The sequence below is a fragment of the Panthera tigris genome, chromosome F2 (assembly GCF_018350195.1).
Source record: "Panthera tigris isolate Pti1 chromosome F2, P.tigris_Pti1_mat1.1, whole genome shotgun sequence".
NCBI lineage: Eukaryota > Metazoa > Chordata > Mammalia > Carnivora > Felidae > Panthera > Panthera tigris.
In genome coordinates, this window is record NC_056676.1 from 29,114,439 (window position 1) to 29,122,008 (window position 7,570).

Here is a 7,570-nt window from a genome sequence, read left to right on the forward strand (position 1 = left end):
TCTCAGGCTGTGCTGCATGATCTCATTCCTCTTCTCTGACTCGGGTACTTCAACCACTCCACTCTTTTTCTTGTAGAACAGTGTTCTTCCAGCAGTTTCTCATGTGTTAGATTTCCTCAATCCTCTCAACCCAGAAACCTGTATCCTTCAGGACTGCTCTTTTTCAGTAATGGACTGTCAGGAATCTGTTCCCAGCTCAGAGTTTGGTCACACAGAGCCAGATCTTCCTCTAGCCAGACTACACATAGGTCCAACCCCACGGAATGATACTGCCCTTATCTACACACACTGGGTGGGAGGGAGGCACTAACAGCACAGGACCCAAGGCTTGTTGTGTGGAGGGAATCGTGTGAAGCATTTAGCCCAGAAGCTGATATATAGTAAGCATTTAGTAAATATTAGCCATGTATGTAATTTAAACATCGAATCCTGCTCTATTGTCAGCATCTGGTGGTGGAATGTCTCACAGGAACTTCTCTGCTCCCAGGCATGGGTCCTTGGGCTTCCTGCCTTGGAAATGTAGCAGCCAGAACCACTGGGAAGGTGAAGAGCTTCCCCAGCGGTGACTCTTCCAAGCCTGGCCACCTCCCTGCCTTCCTGGGATACAAGGCTGTCATGGCTCACACAGTATGAGAGGTCCACAGGCCAAGATCCAAGGTGAACAAAGAAGGATGTTGTGGAGGCTGTGGCCATTGTGGAGACGCCACCCACGGTGGTTGTGGGCAACATGGACTGTGTGGAGACTCCTGGAGGCCTCTGCGCCTATAAGACCATCATTGCCGTGAGCACATCAGTGATGAATGCAAAAGGTGCTTCTATAAGAATTGGCCTAAGTCTAAGAAAAAGGCCTTCACCAAGTACTGAAAGAAGTGGCAGGAAGATGATGGCAAGAAGCAGCTAGAGAAGGACTTCAACAGCAGGAAGAAGTACTGCCAAGGTGATCTGTGTCATCACCCACACTCAGATGCACCTGCTTCCTCTACACCAGAAGGCCCGCCTTACGGAGGCCCAGGTGAATGGAGGCACTGTGGCCAAGAAGGTGGCCTGGGCCCGTGAGACGCTAGAGCAGCAGATGCCTGTGAACCAAGTGTTTGGGCAGGATAAGATGATCGATGTCATTGGTATCACAAAGGGCAAAGGCTACAAAGAGGTCACCAGCCACTGGCATACCAATGAGCTACCTTGCAAAACCCACGGGAGGCTGTGTAAGGTTGCCCGTATTGGGGCATGGCATCCTACTCAAATGGCCTTCTCTGGGGCTCGGGCTGGGCAGAAAGGTTACCATCACCGCACTGAGATCAATAAGAAGATCTACAAGATTGGCCAGGGCTACCTCACGTAGGATGGCAAGCTCATCAAGAAAAATGCTTCCACCGACTATGATCTGTCTGACAAGAGCATCAACCCTCTGGGTGGCTCTGTCCACTACAGTGAAGTGACCAATGATGTCATCACGCTGAAAGGCTGTGCAGTAGGAACCAAGAAGCCAGTGCTTATTCTCCACGAGTCCTTGTTGGTGCAGACTAAATGGCGGACCTTGGAGAAGACTGACCGTAAATTCATTGACACCACCTCCAAGCTTGGTCATGGCTGATTCCAGACGGCGGAGGAAAATACAGCTTTCATAGGACCACTTAAGAAAGACCAAATTACAAAGGAAGAAAGAGCTTAACGTCAGCAGCTGATTGTGCAGCTGGTGGAATCTCAATAAAAATTATTTTCCAGCGGTGGGGAGGCGGGGGATAGAGTCCTCTTTTTTATCAACATACTGTGGGAAAGAACTGTCACCTCCTGCATCCTGAATACCAGAATACTCTGAATGTAGCCCAAATCCAGATTCAGCTCCCTCATTGTACATGGCTCACTCATACTGAGATCATCAAAACTCCTGAGTCTTTTATATACATGCTCCTAGCTGACCACATCTTTCTCATCTGCACTTGAACAGTTTGTTTTGCTGTTGTTACTCTTAGTGTGGTTTTCAAAAATTACTTAATTTTAATATGTTAAGCACAACCTATGGAAATCATTTTGGATTCTGTGTACTCACTGTACTTTCCAGCTGAATGGAACTCCTGGAAACTCCAGTTGTTGTTTGCATCCCTGCTTCTGAGACTTTACAGGATACAGTGTATTCTTTGCCAAAAAGAATAGCTTCATTCCTCACAGCTCCTTGCCCGGCTGGCCTGGGAGCAGCTGCAAGTTCCCAGTTAGCTTCAGGCTTTGCATGGTGTTCTAGGCTTCCATGAATCCTCTGGTGGTTCCTCTTCCTTATGCAACCCATGTGTGTTTTCTGGTGGGGCCACTTTTCACATATTGTTTGCTCAGTAAAACTGTGGGTCATGTCAATGCCAATCAACTCTCACCCTCCAGTTTACTGTATCAGTTACCATGTCCCACCCATCAGGTTCATGGGAGGTGATGGAGTTGCTAGAGAAGATATTTATGAGGTTTATGCAAACCCCCATTCCCTACCCCTAGCATTAAACTTAGACTTCCAAAACACATGCTCACTTTCTCCCTTTTGAGAGGACAAAATACTTACAAGTCAAAATTCTAGTTAATTGGGTTATCTTGGACAAATTTAGGAACTTTTCTGGACACAATAAAATGGGGGGGGGGTTGGACTGAGATTACCCCAGTTGCCTAAGGAGCAGAGAATTCTGTAATTCATCTTAGTTCTGTTTCCACTGAAAAACTAGTCTCGTGTTAGGGTCTCTCCAATCCTGTGGGGTTATAGTATCAATATTGTCCAGCTTTATTGTTTGTTCGTAGCTTTGAACCAACAATGCAAAGTGATCCATGATGATCATAATTTCCAACACAAGCCCACAGCAAAAATACCTTGGGTGTCTCAACATTTTCAATTTTCTGGGGTAAAATACTCACTTCCAAAAAATTATTTGCATATAGAAAATTATTGCTTAAATGATATGCAATCTGAGTTCCACACTTAGACATGTATACACTTATTTACTGGAATTCCCCATTGGTTGCCCCATGAGACACCTCACACCTAACATCTTTCCACACAAAATGCCTCCTCTTCCTGAATGGTTTTGGTGAGCAGCACTACCATAGCATTGGTTGAAGGAGTCAAACCAGATGTCTTCCCTTCCCTTCAGTCCCCCTGCTCATCCTGCCTTTGTCCCTCTACCATTTGGTCATCAAGCACTATTGAAACAAGTTACTCTATATCAGTCAAAACCACCTCCTCTTCCTCTCCTCTGCCACTGCCTGAGTTCATGCCTTTCTCTGTAACCGCCTCCATGCTCACAGTCCTCCTGTCTGTCCTCCACCGTGCTATGCTGCCAATGCAATCAATCAAGACAACAAATCTGGGGGTGCCTGGTGAGCTCAGTTGGTAGAGCATGCAACTCTTGACCTTGAGGTTGTGAGTTTGAGTAACCTTATCCTTTAATTCCAAGCTCATACACTCTTCCTTTGTGAAGCCTTCCTAAGAGACAGTCAGTCTCTGTGTCCCACTCCTTCGTTAGAGAGTAAATATCTGCTTCCTCGTCTGACCCCCTCTTTTGTTCACAGTGGAAACTGTGGGGGCCTTTTTTCTGTCTTTGTATTTGTAAGATTAGTACAGGACCTGTAACATAGTAGGGCTCAATAAAAGTCTGTTAAATAAAAGAGAAACCAAACAAGAATGCCTGGTAGGACTGACACTAAATAATTAAAATCATTAGCTCTTCTGATCACATGATTTGCAAGGCCTATGACAAAGTTCCAGAGGAAGAAGGCATCACTGGTGTCCCTCATTATGTCATCATTTGCATGCCTGCTTCTAGAAAATACTGTAGAATGGCGTTTGACTAGGGTGGCAGTGCTAAGCCTCTATGATTGGGGCATGGTGACCTGCCAAAGATATCCATCCCATCAACCTTCTTGAGCACTTTATGCATTGTCATTAAGAAGAAAAACAAGCTCTTCTCATTGCAGCAGGTCAAAAGTAATCACCTCTCCCTAGTGATAGGTCCCACTAAAATCTGCTTTGGGGGAACTTGGCTGCACATGGATATTCAAAACACACAAAAGCAATGAAATACATAAATAAATATACATATAAATAATCTCAATCTCAAGAAAATGTACAAGTACAGCATAAGAAACCTTCTTTCCTTTCCCATTTGAGAGTAAGTAAATGGCTGGCATTATGCCCCATTAATCTACAACACTTCAGTGTGTATTTCCTATCAAGTAAGACATTCTCCTATATAACCACAATATAACCATTAAAATCAGGAAATTAATATTGATACTTTACTATAATACAATTCTCAGGGTCTATTCAAGTTCCATCAATTATTGCAAGCATGCACTTTGTAAGAAAAAGAGGCAGTCTTAAATTCAGATCTTGCAAAACAGACACCACATTTAGTTATCATGTCTCCTTAGTTTTGTTCTATCTGGAACAGTTCTTGGTCTTTCCTTGACTATCCTATCATAAGCATGACCTTTTCAATGTTTACAGGCCATTTCTTTTGCATAATGTTCTTCAGTTTGGGTTTGTCTGGTTCATCTTCATGAGTAGGTAGGAATATCACAGAAGTGATGGTGATGTGTTCTCATTTTATCCTATTCAAGTGACATGTGATTTGTATTTGTACCATTACGGTGACATTAACTTCGATCACTTAAGTTCCTATCTGCTTGGCTTCTGCACTGTGAAATTATTTTTTTCCCCTTTGTAATTAATAAATAGTTTGTAAGGGGGTTTTGATATTATGTATCACTCCTCATCAAACTATTAACTTAGTCATTACTTTTTTTTAAAGCTAATTTATTTATTTTGAGAGAGAGAGAGTGCAAGTAGGGGAGGAGCAGAGACAGAGGAGAGAACCCCAAGCCCACCCTGCACTGTCAGTGTGCAGCCCAATGCAGAGCTTGAATTCACAAACCGAAAGACCATGCATGACCTGAGTCGAAGTTGGAGGCTTAACCAACTGAGCCACCCACGCACCCTTAATCACTACTTTTTAAATATATGTTTGAACTCATGGTTTTGTACTTTATTCAATGCATTACAAATTTTTTTTAATGTTTAATTTATTTTTGAGGAGGTGGGGAGAGGGGCAAAGAGATAGGGAGACGCAGAATCCCAAGCAGGCTCCAGGCTCTGAGCTGTCAGCACAGGGCCCGATGCAGGGCTCGAGATCATGTACCATGAGATCATGACCTGAGCCAAAGTCGGACATTTAACCAACTGAGCCACCCAGGTGCCCCCATTTTAGTCTGCTACTATTATTATTCATTTTCTTTCTCAAATTGCCCCAGATTTTTCCAGTAAAAGTCCTTATAAGGTGGTCTCTGTGTCCCCATCATTCTTTGAGCACTTCTTTATTCCAGGCTGTATAAGAAGTTCCAGACTCATCTCGTACTTTCTCTACAGCAGTACTGAAGTCAACCAATTCTCCAAGGACCTCTGAAGAGGGACACTTAGAAACCAAGATGTGAATGCTAGATGCATGCAATGCTATTGGGAGTGCCACTGCTCCCAGACCCTCTCAGTGGACAAAGCTAGGAATATACATATTTGAATTTGAATATCTCGCTCCTTCTCTTTCTCTTTTGTCTGTCTATTGAAAACCATGAGTTCACACCCCAATCTTCAATTCCAGCCCAACACCATTATCCTTAATATTTTCTTAATTGTCAATCAATGTAATGATTCCTCTATAGCTGACACAACTACCTCCATCCCTGTGGCTGCCCTCTTCACCACCCGCATGCCAGATAGCTCCTTCACATGGACACACTCTTCACTTGCTTAGGCTCTGACACCCAACCTGGGCCACCAGGAATCTACTAGTGCACCCACATCATTCACCACCTTGCTCAATCCCACCTAATAGGTTTTGGACCAAATTGAACATGGCTCAATTCCTAGTCTCTGGACTGTGTCTGTGACCTCTTGCTTTCTAGGTATACATCTTAGTATAAACTATGGCTCTAGACTACAGATTTTGTTAGCCTCCTCTCAAGAACATTGGAGCCCTATTCCAGCCTAAGGCTTTAAAAGCTGAAAATCTAATACTTTCCCACTACCTCATATGGGGGGCCATCCTTATTCTCTGTTACCATATAAGAATCACAGTCCTGGCCTGACCTGCTTAGTAGCAGACCTAGAATGTGTCAGGCCACAGCTTTATCATGCTCACTGCTCTAAGTTTTCTTCTCAATTGTGGCCCACAGACATTTAAATCTTGTCTTGAGCACAGTAATATATCCTTACAGATTTCTCTTTTTATACTTTATGTAACATTGCTATGTATTTGGAATATAGAAAACTAGCCAAAATCTGGGAAGAGGTAAGAAATGGGAGAGAGTTTCTATATCTTTCAACAGGGTGATAATATAGGTAGAAAGGGTCATAAGTTAAAGTGCCAAAATCCTTTTAAGAAGCAGTATGGAGTTTGACTCCTTTGTTGTAATTTTTATTATTAAGACTATGAGTTCTGTGAGAGAGAGTAAGAGGGGTGCTGCTGAGGGGCTCTCTGGGTCTGGCCCTCAGCTTTGAAGCTCAGAACCTGCACTAATCCAACTTCAATGCCTTTATTTTGATGCTGACTAAGGTAAAGTTTCAGATATGTATTGCACTGGTCTTTTAATGCCCTGGAAGCAATTTCATATTTGCCATTTTATATTTTTTTTTTCTCAAAAAGAGCCTCCCTAATTCTAAAAATGTTTACAATTCTGGATCTGTCCCTCACAAATTCTGGATCTGTCCCTGTAAAGAACTTACAGTTAAGTCTCAGTGTAAATTTCCAATGAAGGAAGGTAATTTTCTAGAGAGCATATGAGTTAATGGAGGCTGAATTAATCCTCAGAAGGTTCCTAGGTTGCTTTGAGAGCAAGAGAGATGGGTGATCTTGGGGGTAGTTTATGTTGACCATGTAAATTTCAAAGCTATTCTGACCCACATATGGAGTGTGTCTATAATTCCTGCGTGATCAGTTTTGTATCTCTTGACTATCTCCTTCCAAAAGAATACTTTATTAACTGTGCCTCAAAATCTTACTTTTTCTTTCTTTAGGATTCCATATACACCACCTCTTGCCAGTTCTTAATTAACACATTCTTTTTTTGTTAGTGGGTAAAATAATTGATTAGGTAACAGCTTTCAACTCCTCTTCCCTGATTGCCCCTTGATCCAAATCTGACTGTTCCCTAATGCTTTCAATTTTATATTCACCGATCATCATCTAGGCTGGATTAATTCTATCATCTACTCTACAGATTTGCTGATCCCAGTTTAGTTCTCTGAAGGCCATCTTGTTTCCAGGTTACAGGGTCATCTATTGTCCCCATGCATTAGGCTTTGAAACTGTAAACACAATTTGAAATTAAAAATAGTTAAATAATTTAAAAATTGGGAAAAAATCCTATAGAAAGTAGACATGTAAACGGTTTCTCCCTTTATTAAAAGCTTTACTGGGGAAAGCTTCTGGAAGGCCTCAAATATAGAAGAGGCACCTACATTATACTACACAGATAGCAAAAGCAGAATATCCACAGATAGGCAGAAGATACACTTTGCACTTTCTCTGGATGAAACATCAAG

General features: G+C 42.5%; 1 pseudogene; it reads left to right on the forward strand.

Annotated features, from left to right (window-relative positions):
- The first annotated feature begins 458 nt into the window (after window positions 1-458).
- Window positions 459-1,672, forward strand: LOC102958403 (annotated as a pseudogene).
- Window positions 1,673-7,570: the final 5,898 nt, after the last annotated feature.